The 27,248-nt window shown below is 37.1% G+C and overlaps 1 pseudogene; it reads right to left on the bottom strand.

Annotated features, from left to right (window-relative positions):
* Positions 1-637: 637 nt before the first annotated feature.
* LOC137404753 (uncharacterized) lies at positions 638-4,477 on the bottom strand (annotated as a pseudogene).
* Positions 4,478-27,248: the final 22,771 nt, after the last annotated feature.

The raw sequence follows: 27,248 nt of genomic DNA, 5'->3' as shown, positions 1-27,248 counted from the left end.
AAATCTGGTAATAGAGCAATGCTTCTAAATTTATGATCATGACTCATCAGCGTATTGCGCAATAACTATTGTCATGATATAACTTTGTTTATGATACTATATACAGCACTCAGAATCTGTGACAACTCCCCATTCAAGAGAAAATTTATAGTCAAATTTCCAGCATTAAGATTCTGAGTCTATTCTGCTCATGTAGTTCGCTCTGACGTTGTCTTTCCCTTTGATCAATTTCACCGTCATGAAATAATTCTGTAGATATAGTGCCCATCTCATCACTCTGCTGTTCTCATACTTTGCTCAATTGATGTACGTTAGTGGTTGGTGATCCGTTTGTAGTATGAACTTCACACCGTAGAGATATGGTAGATATTTCTTTACAGCCCATACAATTGCCAGGCATTCTTTCACTATTGTTGAGTAATTCCTTTCACGGTCCAATAGTTTTCTGCTAGCATAGCTGACAGGAAATAGCTTTCCGCCATGTTCCTGTAGTAGTACAGCTCCGAGTCCAGTGTCCGACACTTCAGTCCTTAGGGTGAACTGCTTCGTTATGTCTGGTAGTTTCAGAACTGGTTTCTCGTTTATGGTTGCTTTTAGTTTCCGGTGTGCCTTCCCTTGCGCATCTGTCCAGATAACTTTATTTGGCTGTCTTTTGTTTTGTCAAGTCCGAAAGAGGACTTGCTATTGCCACGTAATTTTGGACGAACTCTCGGTAGTAGCCGGTCAATCCTAGAAACGACCGTACTTGAGTCTTGGTCCGAGGCCTTGGAGCTTCAGTGATTTTCTCCACATTGTCTTCCATCGGTTTCAGTTCTCCCCAATCAATCTTGTGACCTAGGAACTCTATCGATGTTCCACCAAGGTAGCATTTTGTCGGTTTGATTGTGAGCTGTGCCTTGGCCAAACGGGTGAATAGTTCTCTCAGTGTGTCCATGTGATTCTCCCATTTGGCAGTGTGTATGATGATGTCATCGATGTAGTTGTTTACTCTTGGTAAATCCTCTAATAGTTTCTTCATGCCACGTACAAATGTTGCTCCAGAGTTGACCATCCCAAACGCCATCCTGATGAACTCGTATTGCCCATCTGAAGTGACAAATGCAGTCTTTGGTATGTCACTCTCCTCTACAGGAATTTGCCAGTAGCCTTTAGTTAGATCTACCTTCGAGAAGTAGTGATCACCACTCATCTTCTGAAAGAGATCGCTTGCTGTTGTCATTGGCTCTGGATCGAACACTGTTTTTTTGTTCAAGTTTCGGTAGTCAGCACATAGTCGGTTGGATCCATCAGGCTTTTTCACGAGTACGACTGGTGATGCATATGGAGAGTTCGATTCTCTAATGATCCCTGTGTTCAGCATATCTTTTATATCTTCTTTAAGTGATTCCCTCACCGCGCAAGGTAATGTGTAGGGTTTGGATTTGATGGGCTTGTTACTGGTTAGAGTAATCGGATGTTTGATGAGATTGCAGTTTCCCGGTCTTTCTGTGAATATATCTGTGTAGTCCATGACGATGTCCGTGATCTGATTTCTCTGCTCATCAGATATATTTTCTCCCATATTCAGATCTTTTGCAGTTCCAACTGACTTTCCCGAATACAACTCCACCAGTGTGCCTTCCTCTTCTTCTACTTCTCCGATACCAGCTACCTCAGTTATTTCCTTTTCACTATCTCTAACATAGTATTTCTTCAGCATGTTAGCGTGGTAGGTTTGACTTTTACCTTTGACCTGAACTCGGTATGTGTTTATCCCGACCTTCTCTTCTACGTTATATGGTCCCTGCCATTGCATTAGTAACTTGTTGTGGTTAGTAGGGAGTAGGATGAGAACTTTGTCACCTTCTTGAAATTCCCTTTTCTTTGCCTTCTTGTCGAAGTAATGCTTGTACCTCTGCTTATTTCCTTCTAGCGCTTTCTGAGCCAAATCCATCGTATCTTCCAGCTTAGCACGCAGATCAAATACGTGTTGGTAGCTACTCTTGGTCTCCCCATCGGCATCATCCTGTGTCCATAGCTTTCATAGAATATTCATCGGCACTCGTACTGTCCTTCCGTACAACAGCTCGAATTGTGAGAATCCAGTAGATTCCTGTGGGACCTCCTTGTAGGCAAATAGTGCCGGGTTTATGTATCTGTGCCACTGCTTTGGCTCCTGATGGCATACATTTTTCAGCATTGACTTTATTGTGCCATTGAATCGCTCCACCGGTCAATTAGCCATAGCATGGTAGGGGGTTGTCGGCATCTGCTTCATGCCGAGTAGTCTGGCGAACTCCTCCATGTACTCAGATATGAATTGAGTCCCTCAATCACTGATTACTTTTTCAGGTATTCCAACCCGACTGTAAATGTCGATTAGAGCTTCAGCCACTGCTTCTGAGGTTATCTCTTTCAGTGGAACAGCCTCGGGGTATCGAGTAGCGTAGTCCACCAGAGTTAGTATATATCTATGCCCTTTTCCACTCGGAGGGTTAATCAGTCCAATCAAGTCGACAGCGCAGCGCTTGAATGGAGTCTTAATTAGTGGAGTCTGCTGTAGGGGAACCTTCTGTACTGAACCTTTCTTTACGGTGCGTTGACAGATGTCGCAGGATCGACAGAATCTCGTATCCTCATCATGTAGACCCGGCCAGAAAAAATTGGTTAGGATTTGATCAGTAGTTTTAGAGATTCCCAGATGTCCACTCAATAAAGAATCGTGGTCGTGTCTCATCGCAGCGACACATAGAGTTTTCGGTACAACTACTTGTTTTATCGGCTGTCCACTGTTGTACCCTAAGTGATAATATTCATGATAAAGGATGTCCTTCTTCACCATGAACCTGATTTGTTGTTTGCCTTTCGTTACTGCTTCTGTAGCATCATACAGCCTCTTTAGAGAATCGTCTTCTCTCTGTGACTTGATGAGGTCTTCTCTGTTTACTTCGATGTTTTAATTGCTGACAACTGATAGTAGTTTTTCTCCTCGTTTATTTTCTATAGCTTGTGCACATGTAACCACAGAACAGTCCTGATCCTGTTCTGGTAGTGGATCACATGAGAATCGAGCACTTGAAATATTTCCTAGCATTAGATCGTGAATGGGTGTCTCCATAACCATCGCTGTTACATCTCCCTGATAGAATGGTGTATCGGTGCTGATTTTGGCAAATGGCAGTTTTCTAGCAGTGTTATCTGCCATTCATAGATATCCTTCCTCTCATGTGTACTGATCAGCTTTTACCAGTGATTTCTAGACCACTACTGTGGTGCATCCAGTATCTCTAACCATCTCCACCCGCTTACCATTTACATAACCTCCAACCAGGTTTACTCCATTCTCCATTTCACCAACTTTACCTTTACAACATGCTACTTGTACGTAACGCTTTCCACTTAGCTTAATTTCATTTGTATTCTGTCCTTCTGGATTTGTCTCCCCTTCAGCCACACCTGCCTTGTGCGTAGGTGTCTTGAGTCTTCGACTTTTGGCTGTGTTATGGTTATTCATCTTGCAGTGAGCACAGTACTTTTGAGGCTTCTAATTACACCGATTTGCAATATGCCTCTTTTCGCTATAACTGTGGCCGGTGATGATTGTCTCGTTTGGAGTTGTCTTCCTTATAAATGACATCTTGCAACCGTGAGCTGTCAGGTATCTGTTAGCAGCTTCAGCCAACTTGTCACAGCTGTCAAATTTTATCTCCTTTAGATGTACAGCGAGATCTGTACGACATGTCGCTATGAATTGTTCTTGTGTGTTGAGTTCTTTCAGGTCGTTGCAGCTCAATAGCTCGACCTACTTGTCAATGTAGGTACTTAGTCAAACTAGAAATTGTTGAGGTGTTTTATTGGGCTCGGCTTTACTCTCTCTAAATCGCTTTCTGTAGCCTTCCTCCGTGAGATTGTAGCATTTTAATACAGCTTCCTTCACCTGATCGTAGTGCATCCTATTATCTGCCGCCATTCTAGTGTAAGTCTTTCTAGCCTTACCTTTGAGATTTTGGCTCAAATGGAATGACCATTCAGCTTTATCCCATTGATAGTTATCAGCTATCCATTCAAATCGCTGCAGGTAACTATCCATGTCATCTGTTTTCTCATCAAACACTGGTAGTTTCGGTTTAGGTTTACTTCTAACCCGCTCTAGTCCTGTACTCTCATTTTTGGAGTCATCCATCCTAATAGTCTCCATTTCCAGTTTTTTCATCTCGAGCTGATGCGCTAACCTTTTTTCTTCTATCTCTCTTTGCATCTCCAACTCTCTTGCTTGGTTCTGGCTGTCTATCTCCATTTGCTTCATATGCATTTGGAGTTGTCTGTCCTCAGATTCTTTTTTGGTTTCTCGTTCCATCCGTCTCTCCTTGCGTTCAATTTCCGCTGCAAAATTTGGTTCATTCTCTTCAATGACTTTGGCTAGCTCAGCATCCTTTAATCCAAGTTTCTCGCCCATATCCATTGCCCTCCGCATACTGCTCATAATAGTCTCCGCCATTACTGACTGTCTTTTGGTACTCTTTATGTCTTGCATGAGTTAGACTGATATAATTCTGATCAACGATATATATTACTGGAGCAGCCCCCAAGTTGTCACAAAGTGGTGATGCAATGTGACAGGTTCAAGATATCCGGTGTTGAGATTGTATCCTGATGTCTGCACAAGGCTAAGAGTTAAGACGTCCGGGTGTAATATTGCGGCTAACTGTGTATAAGTAATATAGTGTCTATATAATAATATGCCGAGGATTGCTGTGAGAGTATAAAATAATCCTTTATTGCTGACTTGTAGACATGTACAGTGTAAACTGAATTCTCATGAACTGCTGCAGTCAGGCTATTTATACCTCCTTACAATTATTTTAGAAGCTTCCAGAAAATCCCTTCAGAAAAAATCTAGTAATAGAACGATGCTTCTAAATTTATAATCATGACTCATCAGCGTATTGCGCAATAACTATTGTCATGCTATAACTTTATTTATGATACTATATACAGCACTCAGAATTTGTGACAAAGGTCTTCAATCTTTGTCAAATTTCAAGAAATTTGCTGAACAAAATTTAGAGCTCTTTACCGCATCCTTAGATTTTACAAACAGCCTTTAATACTGCTTTCAAAGATGAGCTGCATAGCGTTCTAAAAAAGCTGAGATGCACACTGAAATTAACCCATCTGATCAGAGCACTACACAATGAGTTGCAGGCACAAATGGTTAAAATTAAAGACTTGTCAATTAAATGTGTGGTAAAAAATACAATCAAGCAAGGATGTGTCTTAACTCCTGCAGCATTTATCCATACATTTGGCTGTTTTGCTTAATATAGCTTTAAAGGATGCCCATTGAACTGTATACAAACATGACATAGCACATATATTTACATTTCTCATTTCAAAGTAGGATCACGTATCAAGCAGCACCAGATTTGAAATTAGCCAATTGCTATTGATAACGCATTTGTGGCTCAGTTGTCTTCTGACGTGAAGCTACTCTTATAAAACTGCCATGGCAGCATTTTGGTCTAGCTTGAAAATTAAGGTAAAAAGGAGCTGATTAGACATATGTTAGCATGCATAAATCACAATTATAGGCAATCTTAGTTGTGTCAACTGTCTGGGAGAAAAAAAAAGATGTGGTCATTTTTAGCAAATACCTCTAATCTTATTGGTAAACATTAGCAATATACTGTAGCAAATACCTGACTTAAAAGTTCCGAACAGTATAGTTTGAATTTTAAGCCCAGCCAAAGTGAGCTTTGTGTCTGTTTGAGTTCACGCTTGTGAGTGAGTATATTTTAATTCATCAATCTGTAGAAATACAAAATTTAGCTAAACAAAATATGGTTATAATATTGATTAAAACAAACAGAACAAATTAAATCTTAGTTCACACTTTTTAAAGCATGGTAAGGCCCACATGCGCAGCAGCACTGCAGCTAATTGAGACACTGGGCCAAAAAGAATTAGCAAACCTATACAACAGTTTTTGATTAATTTAGGCTTAACAAATGGCTTCCAACATTAACACTAAAACTAGTGAATGCAGAGGTTTTTGGGTAAGTTATTTGGAAGACTATTTCGATGTGAGGGTACTCTGTTTTCAACTGTTTTTTGAGGCAATGCAAAAGTGAAGCGATGAAGCAATGGAGCAATGAAGCAATGAAACAATGAAGCAATGCAAAAATGGTAAAAGTAGATTGGTTTCTAGGAATCTGGGGTTATAGTGTAACATTTTGTTTGTTTTGTCATTAGTTAATTAAAATTTTGAATGAGCAATCAAAATTATTTCACACTCTCAATGTTTATCGACAGGCAACATAAACAGCTGAACAATTAGGGACTGGTGGTCAGTGAAGTCAGTGAAGTCAGTGGCGGTTTATTAAAGATCCTGAGCATTACACTTTTTTGTGATTTTAATATTCTTTTTTAAAATCACCAATAGGAGCTTTTCCTTATGACTCTAGGAAGTAACTAATTTTAGAAATTGGGTATATGTAAATTTTAGAGAGCAGTAAAACACAAAAAAATGATCAATAAAGATGATACTTGTTTGCAAAAGGATAACTCCTAACTGCTAGGCCTAGGTGAAAACTTTTTCTGTGAATTGTTGGCTACCGAAGTTGATTCTACATTGTATTCAGCCTATGCCAAAATTGACAAACCAATACACAAACTCATAGTATTAGGGAAAAATTATGATGATCAACTAAAGCAGAGACAGCTTTTCCAGGATTGAAGGAGTTCCTACTCAGCCCACCAGTGCTGGGCAGTCAGAACAAATCAAACAATATATACCAGACACCGATGCCAGGTTAAATGGACTGCACACAGCACTTATTTTAATCTAAAATGGGATCAGCAGCTTATCTTCTACTATTCAAATACACTAGGCTGTAAAAAATTACTGCACCAACAAGAGAAAACTGTTTGAAGATGTCTCAGCAGTTTAACCATTCAGACCCTACCTGTATGGTCAATAATAGTTCTTGAGCAGTGATCATGTCCCATTTAAACAGTCATGCTGCAAAAAAGAGCAAACTCGTCAAATAGCTAGGAAGCTAGAACTTTCAGCAGCGTTTGATTTTCACCTATCACATATCATCATTTTAGCCATCATGGGCACACTGAAACAAAAAAATTAAAACACACCAAAACGAAACAAGAGTACCTAATTAGGAAGAACTGTTTAGAGTAATAACTGAAACTTTCAAGTAAAAGACAACTCCAGCAGCATAACAAATAAACTTCACTGACCCACTGTTCAATGAGATGACAGGACTACATAAGAACACAGTAGTAGATGATCACAGTGGTATGGATCTGATCATCATATCATTGGAAACAGGTCAATAAATAAATAGAACCAACTGACCAAGATAGCTCCGAATTATAAAAGATACTTGATCAAATCCATTTATGGAAACTGAAAGACTGATTTCTGAAAATTAAGCAAACAGCTGACAGCATAGTGAGATGTGTACATGTAATTATCTACCCATACAGCAAAAACACTTGCCTATAGAACGAGCAGACACATCATCATTCCAATATAAACAAAACTCACCAAAGCTTCAGGGTCAAATGCTACAATAATTGGCCAATAATGAGTTTAATGTTTCAAAAATGATGACTTATATGAATCTGAGACGTTTAACAAACATTGTTTGTTTTCAGAAAGTTAGATACAGTAATGTAAAAATAAATTAGGTACATAATAAGGAAACAACATTAGTCATGCTCGAACAAGTTTTTATTTCCATCAAAAATAAATATTGGTCCATTAGTTTTATGTGAATAATAAGGACCTATTACATCTCACTGATCATTAAAAAGAAGCAAGTCAATGATTTTTAGATTTTTTTCTTAAAAAATGAAGATAAAATCTATTTAACTTGCTGTTCGAGCATCCAAGTTCAGTCGGTAGTGTTGTGAGACAGCCATGTAGATAAAAAGTAGTCGTATTGTTGTCCCAGAATGGGGAAAATGTTATTGAAGAATCCCTTACTTTCATTCCATAAAAATGCTTTTAAGAAAGAGAATTTTATCACCAAAGATTATATTTGAATGTTTTACAAAGACAACAAATTTCATAAAAAAGTGCTATACTGTTTGAAACTAATTATTTTTCAATGTTAAAGCTTCCTGCGGTCACACAAGCAAAAAAGTGCAACTTTATTGGTGGTCTCATGAAAATTGCACAACGCCTTAAATTGGCAGAATCTCTAACAGAAAGCGGTAATTTTGTTTGCTTTTAAAATATTTCTACTTATAATGATTGCCCTGAAGGGTATTAAATTCTCATTAAACATTATGTTAACTGTTTGTTAAGTGAAAGTTTTCTGGTTGTTAGTTACTCAATGATAAAAAAGTTTAAAAGGCGTTTGCCAGTCTCAATTTCTAATATGAATGGGATTCAACATCTAATAAGCCAAACTAGCCAATTTGCTTAGCCTTGCAATGCATTCATTGCAATTAAAACAATTTCTTCGAAAATGTAAATTACCTGTAGGTGTCTAGAAACTCATGTTGGTATTTGGTCAATTATTTTTAGAAATTTTATAGCGAAAACACACAAAAACTTATATTCAAATGGCAATGAATAGAGTCAACTTTGTAACCCTGATGCCCTATAATTCAGTCAGCAGGAATAACAAAATATGTTTCACGGAAAACTGTTAATGCGATATACCAATTGTTTTTAATGTTTTCTTCATTATTTTGTTTTCAATACTTAGTTAAACACTCATATTCCCATAATCACACTATTTTTCAGCATCAGGACTGTTTAATGAAAATATTAGCACATCTGAAGTAAAGGTTAGAGCTGTTTGCATTCTGATAATCTCCCATGGAGTGCAGTAGAGAAAAAGTTTCGTTTCTTTGGTAGAATCTCTTAATTGCTTGTTTCAAATATGAGATTTGCCTATTTTGCATTCATTCAATCAAGGATGCTTGACTGAAGATTTAGAGATATATGTAGTGGCTACAGCTAGAAATAATGAGTGCAAGGCTTTTTGTTTTTATAAGCCACACTATCCCTAGTTCATACTGTTAAATGCATTACAATCATAAAAATACGCATAGATGCAGCAGTCTAAATTTTTCCAGATATCGACTGTCTCAAACGGCTTGTCAAACAGTCAATTTTGTTAAGAATACCGTGACCTCACACACTTTGTGCGTAGACTGATTTCGATAATTATGTTTCTCATATAATCAAGTGCATCAGATTACAGCGCTTGAGTTTATTCTAAGTCAACTCTGGCCACCAAAATGAGTTATAATTCAACCTCATGCACCATATTAAAATAAATTACCATTTATTTCTCAGGTTGTACAAGGAATAAAGTATTTATTGTTCGAAAGTGTCTCAATTAAAAATACTGCACTAATAAATTATTCAATTGTTCACTTAGTTGCAGCAAATTGAGATATTGACCCAAGTGAGCATATGATACCTAATGCTTGCAATAAACTAATGTATGACAGCTTAATGCACCTGAACAAAAGTTTATGAAATCAAAATTATGGACTATAGGCTAGGTTTCAGTATAAATTAACTTCAATTCTACAAAGACTCACAACTAGGAATCTACACTTGTCTGAACCAAAATCAATATCACTTGAGTAAACTATGTCACCAAATCTAACATCGAGGTGGCTTACTCAATGAGTGATCAACTCTGATCAACTGTGAGCGAAGTTGTAAAAATCAATATGTGTTTGCTAGATTTGCCCATTGTTTCATGCATATACCTGTAGAGGCTTTGCTATCAAATACGTTTATTTTCAACATCATTTTGGTCTTCAACTCAGTTTTAAAATGTCACACGACTGATGTAAAACTGAGAATTTGATAAGACAATGAATATTTGTTAGTGGGCTGTTTTTATATGACACATCATGGGTGTTTGATTGCACATTATATTTTAAATTTGTTTTAATCTGAAGATTTCCGTGTGTGCCGAGATTATTAGTTCGACTTTTCATTTACTTAGTGATTCAATGTCATGTTTTATAGTAAAGTATAGTTGTGTTTTAAAGAACGTTCCAAGATCCCGGAAAAAAACTAAAGTAGGTATTACATAAAATACCAGTTGCTACGCGATGATTTTTTTACGTTTATCCTCCAGCAAACTTTTTACACATTTTATATCAATACACTGTTATGTTGTCACATGTTGCTATGCTATACACATGCATACTGTGTATAATACACTCAAATTGATATCATTCACATGTTTTTGCTTAAAATAATATTTCGCTTTAGTGTTTTGATTACCTGCAGCTGTCCAGAACACCCTGAAACCCAAAAATTGAAGGCAGATACAGACGAGTCTACAAAATTGGAGTTTTGTAGACTCCCAACCACAATTCTCGTTGAATGCTACATTTCAGCTATCAACTCTGTAAGATGAGGATATTGGTCAGAAAACGAAATCTATAGTTTAATCATTGAATTCAGCTTAAACATAAGCTTCTTACATTTTGATGTAGATGCTAAGCAGCATTAAATATAAGACATACAGTTACTAGCAACTGGCTGCAGTGGAAATAAAAAAAGATGAGAAGTGTTATTTTATGTGAGACACACAGTCAGATAAAGTATAATTGCACACTTCAATCTATTGCTCCCAAAGCTCAGTGCTAATTATTTTGTTGGTTTAACATTGTGACAGTTCTACTAGAACACTGTTTCATAAGCCACATTTTCTTAAGCATATTTCAGTACAATTGTAAATATCACTATCATGTATAATTCATTATCATCAAATATCATTAACATTATTTTTATGTTGCAAGCTTTATTGCATACATTAATAATATCAAAACTTCATATAAAGGACCTTTTGAGATGGATATGAGTGACCAAAACTGCAGAGTTTTAATTCATCAAAGAAGCATATAAGTACATTGCATGATGATGAATGTCCGAAATGCTAATACTTCTATATTTTAATCTAATAAATATTTTACAGTTGTAAGCATTCAAAAGTCATTGATGGAGAAGACTAAACGACTACAAAAGAGCTCATATCTCAAAATCAAATATCAGCAGCAACACCAAAGCATTTTGAGTGAGACCACTTAAGCACAACCAAATGTCAAAGAACCGTCAGAATATATTAAAATAAACAAAAAAATCAAGCTGAAAGAAAAAACACATAAGATTATGACAGCTCACAGGACAAATCAACAAAAAAACCCAACTGACTTTTATTGGAAGCTCACCTGGAACTTGATGATTTTTTGTAAAAGAAAGAGTTTTAACACAACATAAACATGAAAAAACAGCACAAAAGTTGTGGAATTTTATGGTAATCTGCACTACTGGTATTGTAGCCAATTCATTAAAACATGACAATGTCTTTCAGTGTTTAAGAACACAGAATCAACAATATAATAACAGAAAACTAAAGGCCAAGCTGCAAACACCGTTCGTCTAGCCTTATTCAAGTGAGGCTACTGTTATATCTCGTTTTGTCAGTTTCTTCTTGCCGAAAAGGAGTTGTCTCCTCATTGCCGGGAAATTCGACCTTTAAATTATCTAAGTCGGAACTGCGTAGGAAATTGCATTATGGTTTGGATCCGCCATCTTGTAGTCCACGTTGGCATTGACTATAGTGTACTAGGCACAATTAGTACGACCAATAATATTGCGTAGCTGGCCTACGTCACATTGGAATAGCATGAGTTATTTCTCTTAATAGGGGCAGTACTGATAACCCCCCCCCCCGTCACAGTTCTTGCACTCGTTGGTCTTCAGATGCAACATCTAACCGGGAGATTTCGAACTATCCTTTTTTCTTTTTGGGTCGAACTCTCGACCGGTGAAGGCCACTTCCACGAGACGGTGATCGCCCTATACTTTTACTATCCAAATCCGTGCCTGGTCACGGCAGGCTGCGTACATCCAAAAAGGAGTGACCAGTCTGCAGTGGACGATCACTAATAAAAAGGTAAATTACTGTTCTAACATATTTCCGTAATTAAAGTCATATTTCTATTGAATCATGCAATGTAATAGCTATGTAATATGATAATATGTAATGTAATAAGGTAATAACTACGTCCCACAATGTAATAGCTATAGGGTTCACGCCGTAATATTATTAAGCTCTGCTTAATAATATTATGTAATAATAATAACAGCCAGCGGCTATCTCTCTCTCGCATGCTCAGCGATCTGTTGAATATTGTGATATGAAGAGAATTTAAACACCGATTAATTTCAATTATGGGTAACTGAATAATACCGAATTCTAACATATCATTTTGGTGGAGGTGCCTGTTCCTTCAACGCGGTACAGGTTATAATATAAATATAAGGCTGTTGGTAAAATAAGTTTCATAATAAATATTAATGAAAAAAATAATTTACTAATAGAAATAATTTACTAATTTTCTTTCTGTGCCATTCCTGGTCTACTACACGAAAGCGCTTCGTATCTTCACTGACCTTACTGGCTTTAATATTCATTGTCTCGAATTTGTCATGAAGTTCTTTTACAGCTAACCGCTGTTTGTCATGTTTTACTAACTATGTGAATTCTAATCAGGTATTGAACATAATTCTGCCTTGTTCTTTTTGTGAGTTTATTAAAAATTTTGTCATTTTTTATAATATTGTTCCTTGTGTTTCACTTTCTTACACGCGGTGTTTCCTCCCTGTAATCAGTGCTGGTTCGCTGATTGTTTGCTTGCTTGTCAGCTTGCATGTTCTTGAACTGATTGTTATCGGTCTCATTAGTGGCAGTCTTGCCGTAAACCCTACTTTCTTACCCACACCTGCAATCACGTGGCTGATCACCTCGCGTTGGTGCTGTGCGTATCGGAGCTCCCCCTTTGCCGGCGTCGTTCCAGCTGTGTTTGTAGTGCCGCTTATTGCGTTGCGCTGTTTTCATTAGGGTTTGTTAGTGTTGCCTGGCGTTTGTGGGCTCACTGTTTCAAGATTTTGGGAGAACTATTATAGTGAAGTAATCACTATTACGCCGTATTAAAAGCATTATATTGTTATAGTAGTACATTATTACATTCTTTTTATTGAGATAATAATTTTAATTCTTGCATTATGACAGAAGGGTTTGATGATGACTTTGACCCCATGGCCAATATAAATCCACTAAACTCACAAAGTAAATTAAATGTTCAAGATAAATCAAGTACACGTAAGCAGGATACAAGAGCTGATATGAAAAAAGGAGATGCTCAATTTCTGGAAAACTCTTCCCAAGGATTTACAATTGGAGGTGATGAACCATGAACTAAGGTCGGGTGCACCAAATCTAAGCACAGCATCTGCATTTAGAACACCAAGAATGCAATCCCTTTTGCCATCACCGAGCAATCCGTTTATAACCCTCAGTAAAGCAAGTATTTCTTCTCTTCCTCCTACGGCCAGTACACAGTTGCCAATCAGGGCACTCCCTACACAGCCACCTTCAGTACTCGCTACACAGCCACCTTCAGTATTCCCTACACAGCCACTTTCAGTACTCGCTACACAGCCACCTTCAGTAGTCCCTGTACAACCACCTTTGGCACCGATAGTACTTCCTAATTTCCATGATATGGACAATTTTTCCAATGGTCCAGGAGAAAGTTGGGATAGTTTTATTGAGAGGTGGGAAATAAAGATCAGACCATATCGCTTCTCGAGCGAGCAACTGGCACTTACTCTGCCAGATAGATTTACAGGTGCGGCTTATGCCAAATATAAACGGGTTGTTAGGGCCAACCCTTCACTCATGATTGACTACACAAAGCTTAGAGCTGAATTAGACAAACTTTTCACCGTCCATACTAACCTTCAGGGGCGTGGTCTATACTCTATCCAACAAGGTCGCCGAACTGTCGGTGAGTATTATGCCGAACTCTCCTCGCTCGCTGATACAGCGTATGGCAACGTACCAGAAGCATATCGTGATACTTTTGTCGTAGACATTTTTATTCAAAGACTTCAAGAATCCATTAAGAAAATACTTATGTTTAAAGGTAAAATGACCCTTTCTCAAGTGCTGCATGAAGCTGAAGTTGTCGAGCTTGTGGAAATACAAAATAAAACTCCAGCCAAAATAATGTCTGTAAACGAAGTTAATTCAGTCGAACCTCTTCTCGCTCCCTTATGTAATCAAATCAAGGATTTGAAGCTCCTGGTGGAAAAACAGACAGGTAACCCAGCAGTTCAACGTAATCACCAGCCTCAACCACCACATCGGTCTAGTTATGGTAGTAATCACCGTAGACCACAGGATAATAATAAACCTCGACAGTTCTCAAACAACTTTCAACCACGACCACGTGCCCAAAGTTACAACTCGCAGAGTCAATCTCAATCTTTCAGAAATATATCTAATGGTGGTCACTCGCAAAGACCTTCTTATGGTCGTCCGCAACAGCCGCGATCGGCGGATAGACTTAGGTCTAAAAACAATCAAGCTAACAATTGCTGCTGGACATGTGGTTCACGGAATCATTGGTCGAGAGAGTGTCCTAAGAAAAATGTAAACGCTGTCACTGCTACTGCTGATGGACTCGAACCACAACAGTATGCAGAGTTTCTTCTTACTCAACCTCAAGAAATGGATGATTTGAAAATCAACGCTGTTGAGGTCGTTTCAAATCCACCTTTGAGGAAACCATCTTCACGTGGTACTGGTTCGAAACTATCACCTAAGAATAGTTTCATGCTCACCCTTCTTACAGTCTGTGCTCTGTTTTCTGGTACTGAGTCCGACGGATCATCCTTCCTGATAACCCGATGATCTGCGGTTCTACTCTGAAAGCCGCTCACATTTACAACATAACTCATGAATACCCCTGTACACCCAATGCAATGAGCAATAATCATACAGTCCCTCAAAACATGAACATACAAGTATATCAAAAGAATATAGTAGAGTGGCAATCAAAAGCCTACCATTGTGGAAAGTTTAAAGACAAAATAGCTACCCAAATTTCTTTCTTTACAGATGTAAAATCCCGTACCGCTATAACTGAACGCATACCTGTAAGCAGAGAGGAATGTGAAAGAATGGTAACACACAAAACTTGTTCTACTAGTTCTTTAATTGGTTCTAATGGTGTATATGTTACCCAAAATTCTGTCAATGCATCCTACCAATACTGTTGTAAGGAACATACTTTTGAAGCTGATCAATGTAAAGTCATTGTAACTTCTGTCTTTAAGAAACACAATGTAGAAGTCTTTGAGTCACCCACAGGTGATGTTTCGCATTGTCGTTATGAACATGGTAGCTGTTTACTCTCAGATCAATCGATACTCGTATGGGAAACTAATAAGGAAAGTTATTGCGAATACGAAAGATGGTACACAATGAAGGGGAAACTGTATGAAGACCATTTTGTCAGTAATGATCGCAACTTGCCTCTAACTTTCCACACATACGGGTTTCTGTCATTCACTAACTGTAAGGGAAACAAAACTAGTCTCTCTGATCAAGGGGTCATGATATCTTTTCTTGATACTGTCAATTTTACTACGTTAGCTCAGAAAATTAAGGCTGATTACACTACTTGGGGTGATGATGTAGTACTTATGAATGCTATGTTGCAAGGATTAGCAGGAGAAATGCATAATAACATGATAGAGCAGTTCTGGAACAGTTACTATTATACATGCCATCTTCTTTCACAAACTTTAAAAATAATCACTTTGCTTATGGAGAAACACCCTACAGCCAGTGCTAGGTACATGCTACAAAACCCATACATAATAGCTTCAAGTGGGCCTGGTATTCTAGAAATTTATCCTTGTACCGAATTACCTCCTGATCTTTACCACATTTTTCCAATGTCGGAAAACAATTGTACGCAATTCATTCCCATCGAAGTAAGCATGGGCGGTTCAAAGATAATTGGATATCTAGATCCTATTGAAAACGTTGTCCACAAAGATACCCATACTGTTGACTGTTCCTACATAGATAGAGTGATCCTTAGACTAAATGGTAGTATGTTACGCTATTCACGAACTGGTGATCTTTCTGCTTTGACTAATGTTTCTAGACTTCGTCTCCCTGACATTCAATTAGGCATACAGCCTACTAAAATCCATGAAACTGTTTATAGCACTGCTCATCGTTTAAATTGGCATGAATTAAGTAACCACCAAAGTCTAAATACCTTGTTAGAAACTTTAGATCGCCAAAGACAAGTTCTGGAAGCTATGGGTGTACAAAGTTCAGCACATCGTACTTTAGAACATAATGTTATCGAGTCAAAGGAATCCCTGCTTGGTAATTCCTTATTTGCTTTTCTGTTTGGCGGACACGTTGCTTCCGGTTATGAATTATGGTCTTTCTTCTGTAATATCATTGTTTCAATTGTGGCCATAGGTTTCATACTGTACATATTGAGAAAACATTGTTGTCCGAACTTTCGAGTCAATATACCTCGTCTTGGTAATGGACAGCTTGTAGCTAATGTAGACGTTGAGCGTAATGATGCAGATTGTTCCACTGATTCTGAGGATGAAGTCGCAGAGACGGCTGTCTCTCCTTTAACTCCTCAGCAAATAGTACCAATGGAACCCAATTGTCCAGCCACTGCTGGTCAATCTTACCTTCCCCCTTTAACATCAACATCTGAGACATGTCATCTCAGGACTCTTCCAACTACTTCAACGGCTACTTACATCCGTCCTCCTGCGTACCAACCTATCTACCCCAACCTTGCCGAAGCTAAATTGGAACAATGTGATGAGCAGACCAATGATGCTTCTTGGCGCCTATTCAATTGGCCTTCTTTCTACAGGAAGAGTACCAAATGACAATTCGGTCAGTCACCTAATCCCTTATCAAAGATCAATATGATTGGTAATCATCAGAAATCTACCCAACGTCAAGCCCTCATACCAGTTATCATCAATGGTCGAGAATGCATCTCCTTCGCTGATGCTGGTGCTTCTGTGTCTTCACTTCATAGTGATATCGCTAATGCGCTTCGTTTGAAACATACTGCTTCTAAATTGAATGCCACTAGCGTCACCAGTGAATCCTTAAAAATTCTCGGTGAAACCACTGTGAAGGTCTCGGTTGGTTCACAATCTTTCAATCAAAGATTGTTCGTGACTTCTAATATCACCCAAGAAGTTATATTGGGTACCGATTTCTTAAAAAAGTTAGGTGACGTGACCTATAACTTCAACAATTGCACTTTCAAATTCAATAGTACCGTCCTGCCTATGGGCACTCGTAATCAATCTGATTCTGTTTCAGTCCTTAACGCGGTTCAGATCCCTTCTCTATCTGAAGTCGCAGTTGTGGCTAATGTTTCAACTCCATGTCTTGACGGTCATCAATGCCTTTTTGAAGGTGACAATCGTCATGTTTCTAAGCATTTGTTGATTGGGAAATGTGTAGATCGTGTTTCTGGCACTAAAGTTTGTATACCCATTATAAATGTAAGTAAAGAAATACAAGAAATTAGTGTGAATTCGATTGTTGGCACTATCGAACCTTTAGATGAGGATGATAATCTTATGACCACTAAGATCAAGATTCATACAAAGGGGAATACAGTAAATGTGAAGAGTATTAAACCTAGTGAGCGTGTGGATCTACGTAATACGATGCTGACTGACAACCAAAAAGCTAAACTTTCTGATCTACTTGATGAATTCAAAGATATTGTCGGTGAAAATATATCTGAATTGGGCAGAACAAAAATCGTACAGCATGTCATTGAGACCGTAACTGGAACTGTTCCAGTAAGGAGTAGACCTTACAACATTCCTGTTGGTCTTCTTGCTGAGGTCAAAGCTCAGCTTGACGAAATGCAATGGCAAGGGTTAATCACTGTTGGTACTGGGGAATGGTCTTCTCCCATTGTTCTGGTGAAGAAGAAAGATAACACCTGGCGTTTCTGCGTTGATTATCGCAAATTGAACGCTGTAACTGTAAAACACTGTATGGCTCTTTCTTCTATCGATAATGCTGCCGAAATCATGCATGGTAAGAAATATTTCAGTACTATCGATCTTTGCTCCGGTTTCTTTCAGGTAGCTCTACATGAGTCTTCCCAGGAGAAATCTGGTTTTATAACCCCTTGGGGTCCTAACAAATGGAAAGTCATGCCGCAAGGTGCTTCGGGTTCTCCTTCCACATTTGCCCGCCTGTCTCTTGCCATTATGGCCGACCTCATCGGTAATGGTAGTAGCTGTGTATATCTTGACGACTGGTTGATGACGTCGGAGGACTTTCCGTCACACCTTCAATTATTGAGAACTGTCTTTACTCGTTTGAGGTTTGTGGGATTGAAATATCGTCTATCCAAAAGCTTCTTTTGTCAGAAAGAGGTTTTGTATCTTGGACATGTAATCTCTCAAGATGGTATGGCCGTGACTCCACATAATGTCCAAAAAATTGTGGGCTTCCCTGCTCCTAAGGACAAGACTGGTGTTCGCAGACTCTTGGGTCTGTTCGGATTTTATAGGAGTTTCATCAAGGGATTTAGCAAAATTGCTGCCCCTTTGATCAAACTTACTAATAAATACATTGTTTTCCATTGGGATGAGGAGTGCCAACGTGCCACTGCTGAATTGAAGTCCCACATAACCTCTGCTCCTGTCCTAGTCTTTCCTGATTTCTCTCTTCAGTTCATCCTTACTACTGATGCGTCAGCTATTGCCGTCGGTGGTGTTCTATCTCAAATACGAGAAGATGGCAAAGACCATCCAATTGCTTTCTTTTCAAAAGCTTTAAACAAAGCCGAAAGGAAATGGGACTCTTGTGAACAAGAATTATTTGCTATCCTCTCTTGTGTAAGGCATTTCAGACATTATTTGCTAAACACAAAGTTCCTAATTAGAACTGACAACAAAGCATATACGTATGTTCTAAGAAAATCAGAGCTGTCTCCACGGCTAGCTCGTTTGGCCGTACAACTTGCAGACTATGACTACGAGATTATACACACCCCTGGAAGACATAACCATGTTGCTGACGCTCTTTCCATAGTTGAACTGGTTGCTACTATTCACTCTGATTCTCCAGACCCTGTTGAGAGCGAGATGAGTGTAGCTCAAAGTCGAGATTAATACCTAGGCCCGATAAAGTTATTCCTAGAGAAAGGAAAGTTTCCAGCGGATATGTCTAAACGCAACCAAAGTCAAGTACGAAAAGACAGTGAAAACTTTTGAATTGTTAACGGTGTTCTCTATAGAGATCAAAACTCAAAGTTACTTCTTGCCATCCCAAGTAGCCAGAGAAAAGCTCTGCTATATTCTGCCCATGAATCTCTCATGTCATTACACCCTGGTGTCACGAAAACCTTGTTGAAATTAAAAGATCAATACTGGTTTCCTCATATGACTAAAGAAGTCACCGAACATTTTACACAATGTGGGTCTTGTCAGCGTCGTAAAAACCCTAAAACTCCGATGAGAGTTCCCTTGAAAAATCAAATGGCTTCATATCCTTTCCAAGTTCTCTTTTTAGATTTTCAAGGCCCATATGTCGAGTCTGAATCGGGTATGAAACATATCCTGATGTTTACGGATCATTTCACAAAGTGGTGCGGGATGATCCCCACTAAAGATCAAACGGCTGCTACGGTTGCACAATGTTATATAGACAAAATCTTTTGTCGTTACGGGTGTATAGTGAAACCCTCATCAGTGATCGTGCAAAGAACTTTCTTAGTGATGTAGTTAAACAAATCAACGATTTGTTGAATGTTGACCACCGATTTACATTACCTTATCACCCTCAAACTAATGGGCAAGTCGAGGTTTACAACCGTAGTATAGCCAATATGTTATCCCATGTTGTAGCCGATAACCATCGTTATTGGGATAAGTTTGTTCTTTTTTGTCAGCTAGCTCACAATAGCTCTCGACACACTGTTATCAACGCATCTCCAAGCCTTCTCCTAATGTGTAGAGAACTATGTTTACCTTTCGACCTCACTAAACCTCGCATACAAAAGGGACAAAATGAAGGTTCATATGCTGAAGAGTTACACAATCGAATGAACCAAGTATGGGATTTGGCTAGAAAACACATCAGCCAGGGAAAACATAAACAGAAGAAGTACTATGACCGAAATACCCACCCATCTGACCTAAAGGTAGGCGATGCCGTCCTTTACTACAATAGACGTGGATACAAAAATCGAACGTCTAAGCTAATCCAGAGATCGACCAGCGTCTATATCATCAAATGGGTTTCAGATACAAATGCAGACATCCAACTATTCGACGATCCAGATCATTCTCCCATGCGGGTACACATAAATAATCTCAAACTTTATCGTTGCGTGGTGATAGCAGTGATATAAACGTTGAATTTGATGTACAAAATACTTCTGAAGATGAGAGTGAGGTTCCTTTTCATAAATCCCCATCTGCAAGTGGTCGTTATGACGCAAATCACTCCAATTTCAATGATAGCTCATCGGACGACCAACCTTCATGTCACAGTACTTTACAGGCACAATCAAGAGACCGTACAAAACGTAGCGGCCACAATGCTTCGGATCACTTTGCTACTGTCGCAAAATCAAATAAAGCGAACAGTCCACATAGTTCCTCTTCTACAGCGTCAAGAGACGATAATAGGTATACCCTACGTCACGGCCCTAACAGGAAGAGGGATCCAAACATTGTATATACTTCTTAGTCTTGTTATATGCTCTTCCTGTCGACTGCGGACAGTCAATTATATCATCCAGTCGATGTCAGTAGTTTACTCATACATATATGTATATCATAGAGATGCTTACATTCGTTCATATATAACCAAAAATACCTAAATCCAATAAAAAAAATCTTAATTTAGCGTAGTAAACTTTTTATTAACGTTGAACTATTACGTTCAAATATTCTCTTTATGGCTTACGTGCTGATCTGCATGTTCCTATTATCTAATACATAGGTATTAAGTGTATACCTACAAACTAAATGAGACACCGCTATAATCTCTTTATCACGCTGTGAGTGTACTCGCATTGTGATGTCCCCTGTACGTAACATTTGCAGTGTTCACAAGTATTTACATGTATACTACTGTATGACATAATAATCAGTGTGTGTGTCACGTATATCACATACGAACCTAAGAGCACACTTAATCATCTGCTACTTTCTTTCAGCAGGTATAGTTAGGCCAAAGAGAGAAGTCGAAGATAGAGAACTCTGGTCATGGGTGTATTTACTTCTATCTCACGACTGGAGTTGCCCTTTTAAACCTAAAGACAATAGGTGGTATAATTTTTCTTTAACTACCCATCGGTAAGTTTTCAGTTTTCATCTATAGACATTATCCATCGTGTCTTAGAATAACTTGTGTGGTCTACTAACATCTAACCATATTTCCATCATGGGTCACCACTTGAATAAAGGGAGATGCTATTTTTCCTCCCACTGTTCTGTGAATCTTCACAGAGGACTGTGAATTCTTAATATCAGAGAGAATGTTATATCTCGTTTTGTCAGTTTCTGCTTGCCGAAAATGAGTTGTCTCCTCATTGCTGGGAAATTCGACCTTTACATTATCTAAGTCGGCACTGCGTAGGAAATTGCATTATGGTTTGGATCTGCCATCTTGTAGTCCACGTTGGCATTTGCTATAGTGTATTAGGCACGATTAGTTTGAACAATAATATTGCGTAGCTGGCCTACGTCACATTGGTATAGCGTGAGTTATTTCTCTTAATAGGGGCAGTACTGATAACCTCCCCCCGTCACAGTTCTTGCACTCGTTGGTCTTCAGATGCAACATTTAACCGGGAGATTTCGAACTATCCTTTTTTCTTTTTGGGATGAACTCTCGACCGGTGAAGGCCACTTCCACAAAACGGTGATCGCCCTATACTTTTACTATCCAAATCATATTGGATGTACGCAGCCTGGTCACATCAGGCTGCGTACATCCAAGAAGGAGTGACCAGTCTGCAGTGGACGATCACTAATAAAAAAGTAAATTACTGTTTCAACATATTTCCGTAATTAAAGTCATATTTCTATTGAATCACGCCGTCCCACAATGTGATAGCTTTAGGGTTCACGCTGTAATATTATTAAGCTCTGCTTAATAATATTATGTAATAATAATAACAGCCAGCGGCTATCTCTCTCTCTCTCTCGCATGCTCAGCGAGCTGTTGAATATTGTGATATGAAGAGAATTTAAACACCGATTAATTTCAGTTATGGGTAACTGAATAATACCAAATTCTAACATATCACTACGATAGGAAAAAACATTTTTAAAGAGACTTAGATTAAATATTAGCTGTTTAATACTTTTTTTATTAAAGTTACAGATATTACAAGCAATTCATATAGTAAAGCTTACACAAAAACGCAAAAAAACTGGAAATGAATGAGGGAAATGAGCTATTAGTATAAAAATTTCCCTGAATTCAGTTTGGGAGGATTTAGCATCAAAATATAAAAACGATCATTTGCTTTACGAAAATGATCTGAAATTAGTGGGACAACAAGGATCCTAAAAAAGGCTAGTCCATTAAATGAAAACTTCTACTCCAAAGTTGCCTAAAAAATGCTTCACAAAAATGTTTACAGTCATAGAAACATATAAAATTTAGATAGTAAAATCAAAGCGTTTGAATCATGACATGTAATTGAAAGGCAATAGTGAGAGTGAAAGTAAAACAAAATAATTGGTAATTGGCAAATATTGTAACAACAAGGAGCAAAATTATTGTGAATTAATATTTTACATATATTCACAAAAATCTTGAAAGAGAGGATGAATATGGATGACATACATACTTCACTAAACAGCTGTTGTTTTATGCTTTTTTTTCACCAAAGGGTTAAGTGGCCAAAAAAATGAAAATCGTTAGAGGAAATAATATAAACAGAAGAACATTCATCCCTGGACTGAAATATAAAAAACTGAATGCAGGAATCCATAAGGTGATATAATGTCTAACAGCAATACATCTGATATAATTATTAAGTGTGTAATGTAATTTGAGTATTATTTTCAGTACTGTAATATGATATATGTAATCAAACCAAACAGTTTTTATTAGTTTATTTTACAGATGCAAGAGCAAAATGTAAAATAAAATACATTTAATTCAATGGACAAACGAGGATTGGTGATCAAATGTATGAAATCTGAAATATCATTTAGACAAAGTTTGTTTATATGGCTAAGTAGTCCTGTAGGCTCACTATGAAACATTGAAAAAAGAATGGAGATGGAAAAACTTAAAAAGTAAAGTGTCATCACATATTTTAGTTAAGCTTAAATATTAGCAGAACTAATGTACAACATATGATCTTTTAAGTGTGATATACATGTACCCATCCAAACACATTAGCTTTCAGTACCATTTATATTACCTATTATTTTAATTGAACTATTATGGTTTTTGAAGTTTACTTATTATTTCATTGCTTAACTTACTACACCATGACACTTCAAGATATAAAGTATTATGATTTATTTCTGAAGGCACTCGTGTGCCATGGAATCAAAACAGACCATTACATTGTGTGTAATAGTTCAAAGAAATTAAGCTCTGAGCACTTTTTAAAACCAATAAATCATCAATTAAGTAAGTAGGCTAGTAGAAAACAAAATTTTAAACAATTTTATTTGTGTGTCAAATACATATTTCGAATCGTTCCATCAGCTTAAAAAATTAAAAAAGTTTTCTCTTTTGCGTTTGACAAATAAACTCCAATAAATGCAAGGAAGTTTCATTCAAATATTTAGGGGTGAAACGACTCAGATTTCTACACAGTGCCCTGATTTGTTAATTGCTATGGATTTTTAGTATTAGCAGTACCACCAAACTTGATAAGAGAATGCCCAAAACAGTGCACACAAAATCTGGATTACTGAAAAACGGCATTGGAATGAGTTAGCAGATACCGGGAACAGCAAAAGACAAAAACCTCTATTTAGCTTGGGTGTGAGTATGGTGCACTATTTTCTTCCTACAAGCCCTATACCAATTTTAAATCACAGTGGAAAACAAGCTTGTATTTACAATGAAATTTGCAATAAACACAGATTAATACGGGAAATTAGCAGAGTGTATTTATTTTTTTTACTCTAAGAAGCATTTTTTTAAATTTGTGGCAGAAAAGCTAAACTGCCACATATGAAGCTAATCAGTTTCAATATTTGTTTCATATGTTCAGACAGGCGCATGTGGGAGTAAATAATATTGTAAGATTCTTTTTAAATTATCATAAGATAATATCATAAGATAATCTTTTTAATCATTTTTGGGCCAAAAAAATTGATGATGGACACTTTTGTTAATTGCATGCTAACGACTAAATTGAATTAACATACCAAGAAAAGAGAGTAGGAAAAACTGAGATAATAATCAATAAATAGGGTTTATTGTCACAATGCCTCTACGCTAAATAAAGATGGATTGAAGTGTAACATTGCCAATTTGATATATGAGAACCATAATTGTGATAGAGAAAAGACAATAGTTTAACTTGGATTAAGCCAGCAAAAACTTTGTAATCTAAGAAATTATTTATAAATAATTTTACATTTATAACAATTTAAAAATATCTTTGGTATGTCAATACAATAACTGGAAGGTATCAAAAATCCTTGAAGGAGCTTATTTGAAGGTGTTCATTCATGCTTTTTAATCATAGGTTTTAGTTTGAGAAAAAAATTGCCTTCTTCTTATTCAGACGCTTACTACCAGCCGTGGTAGTCTTTTTGTAATATATCATTATAAAATGGAAAAGAGGAGGTATGAAACATTATTTATATTAATCAAACAGCACAGAGTCAAAACCTTTGTAAAAGGACTTGACGGATATTTACGATGAACAAAGATACTTTGAATGACATGTTTTAAAAATCACCTTGAATGCAGAAACAATTATATGCTGAAATGACCATGTTGTAAAATTATATGCATATTTGATCACAAAAGCTGGAAAATACTTAGGTTGAACAGAATTAAACTCAAATAACTGGCACTATTATATTTCTAACATAATTTACATAATCTAACAATATTATGAATAATAGAAAATGCTAGCTATTATAATTGTTGTAAAGCACACATTAATTGGGTAGGGGAGGGTGAGGCAGCTTGCAACGCAGGGCTTTGTTGAAACACCCGCCAAATTTTTTTGTTTTTTAATATCATTTTAAATTGTTAACTTACAAATTAAATAGCTTTTTAAGGTATCTCATGAAATATCCCAATTGCAAGAAATGAAAACAACAGCAAATTAGGTGAGCCATGATTTTGTAAAATTTATTGGTAGTTTTTTGCCCTTTTATTTTTTTATCCAAATTTAGAGAATTGCATGTATTTGTTGTACATCATCCCATGTTAACAAAAGTCAGAAGAAGCAGCTATAGACTTGTTCTCTTCACAAGGCACTCTCCAATTTCAGGATTTAACATCATCTTGAGTTGGCATGAACATTTTGGTTACTCAATGTCAAGTGGGGCATGGTGAAACACAAAAGGTAATGGGCAAGTTGCAACACGTCTTAATAATAAGAATATAGAGACAAGTTGCAACATGTCACAACTTGCACCTCTATTATCATAGAGGGAACAGCTCGCGTAGCATTGAAAGTATGTTCTCGCGATGAACCCCTAAAACTCTGGACAATATTGATATCATGACTACAAATACTAATATCCAGCAAGACAAGTTGCATCTTTATATCAGCTGTACTGATATAAGTGCTAGCTGTACTACCCAGCATTGCCCGGGTAATAAAAAAATCTTTGGAGAGAAAATTGCTTTGTATTTAACATAACACAACATTTGTCATGCTAACCTTCAAACTACATGTCATGGGAAAAGTGTTTTCTGTAGTTGGAATAAATTAGGATAGAAAATACAAACAACTGTAAAGGTTTTGAAACTTTGTCAAACAATTGTAACTTTCAAACTTCATATCAAAAGGAAAATGCTTTGTGCAGGGAAAATAAATTGAAAAAAAATATAAAAGGAAATAAATGTAAATGTAAAATAATTAGCAAGTCATAGCTAAATTAAGTCTGTTTTACTATAATTACAACATAATTTAATATAATTACAATAATGCAATTAATACAAACTGAGCGAACAAAAAAAATCCTGAATATGTTGAACTAATAATTTTTGCCTGGAAGAATGTGTATAAAAAAAGTTACTGTTCCACCAGAAGATATCCGTCACAATTTTGAATACAGCGATACTATTACCTCTTGATACTGGTACAAATGTAAATGTGAGATATCATAATTTGTCTTACTAAAATGAAAGCGCATGTCGAGGCTCTTCTTACAAATACAATATAATTGCCCGTGTGAGAAGAACTTGTCTTGACCTCAGATATAGTAATTGAACCTTACGAAAAATCTCCCTGAACAAGGGAGTCATAAAGCGTAAGTAGCGTGCAATGTAAAACGGTAAATGTAAAAGTTGCATGACTCAGTGGTAGAGTGTTTGGATTTTAAAGTTGTGGTAGCTATCTCTGTGAGTTTAAATCCATCAAAACGCGGTATATCATTTCCAATATTTTAACAGTGCTTTAGCTGGAAACACAGGCGCACCTGCATACAAACTTTGAGAAATACATATAGGTTTTGTTTTAATGAGGAAGTTTGTTGAATTGGATTGTTGTACGCAGTGTTTTGCAGTTTATAGCAAACTCTTTCAAGCTTCTCTTTCTCAGACAATCCTTCGTTTTTTTGTCACATCATTTTATCGTTGTCGGCCATCTTTATAGACATTTTTATCATTAAAACAGGAGCTTTTGCAATGAACTTTTGAAAACTTTGCTTTTGTTTGCAATTTTTTATTATAGTATCAAAACAACACCAAAAGGTACTCAAAAATAAAATAAAAAACGATTGTTTTCTACAAAAATGGCAGGTTTTTTGTGTACGAGCGCACGTTATAACGACTTGATGACATCAAAAAACACAATGGATTGGTAGAAATTTGAATTCTTTAGCTTAAACTCAATTCAAGAAAACACAATTCTGAAAATAAAATTTACTATGAAAATCAAAGACGTTTCAATGTGCCCTAGAGTATGTTTCAACGTGGCCCTTACCAGGGCAGTGCACCCCTTTATGGGCGCACTGACAGCGGTGTGTCAACGTGATAATGTGTTGTCACTGATAGTTGGTGTGTCTGAGAGTTGACGTACCTCTTACCGGAGTGTGTTGACCCACCAAATATGCAATTAGTATTTTTTTGATACTTTCCAAAGCATATAACTAGCGAAATTGGCATTTGGCTTAAATATGTAAAACATATCTCTGCATCCTTTGT

Source organism: Watersipora subatra, chromosome 9 (assembly GCF_963576615.1).
Source record: "Watersipora subatra chromosome 9, tzWatSuba1.1, whole genome shotgun sequence".
Taxonomy (NCBI): Eukaryota; Metazoa; Bryozoa; class Gymnolaemata; order Cheilostomatida; family Watersiporidae; genus Watersipora; species Watersipora subatra.
This window is presented reverse-complemented; position numbering and strand designations above follow the sequence as displayed.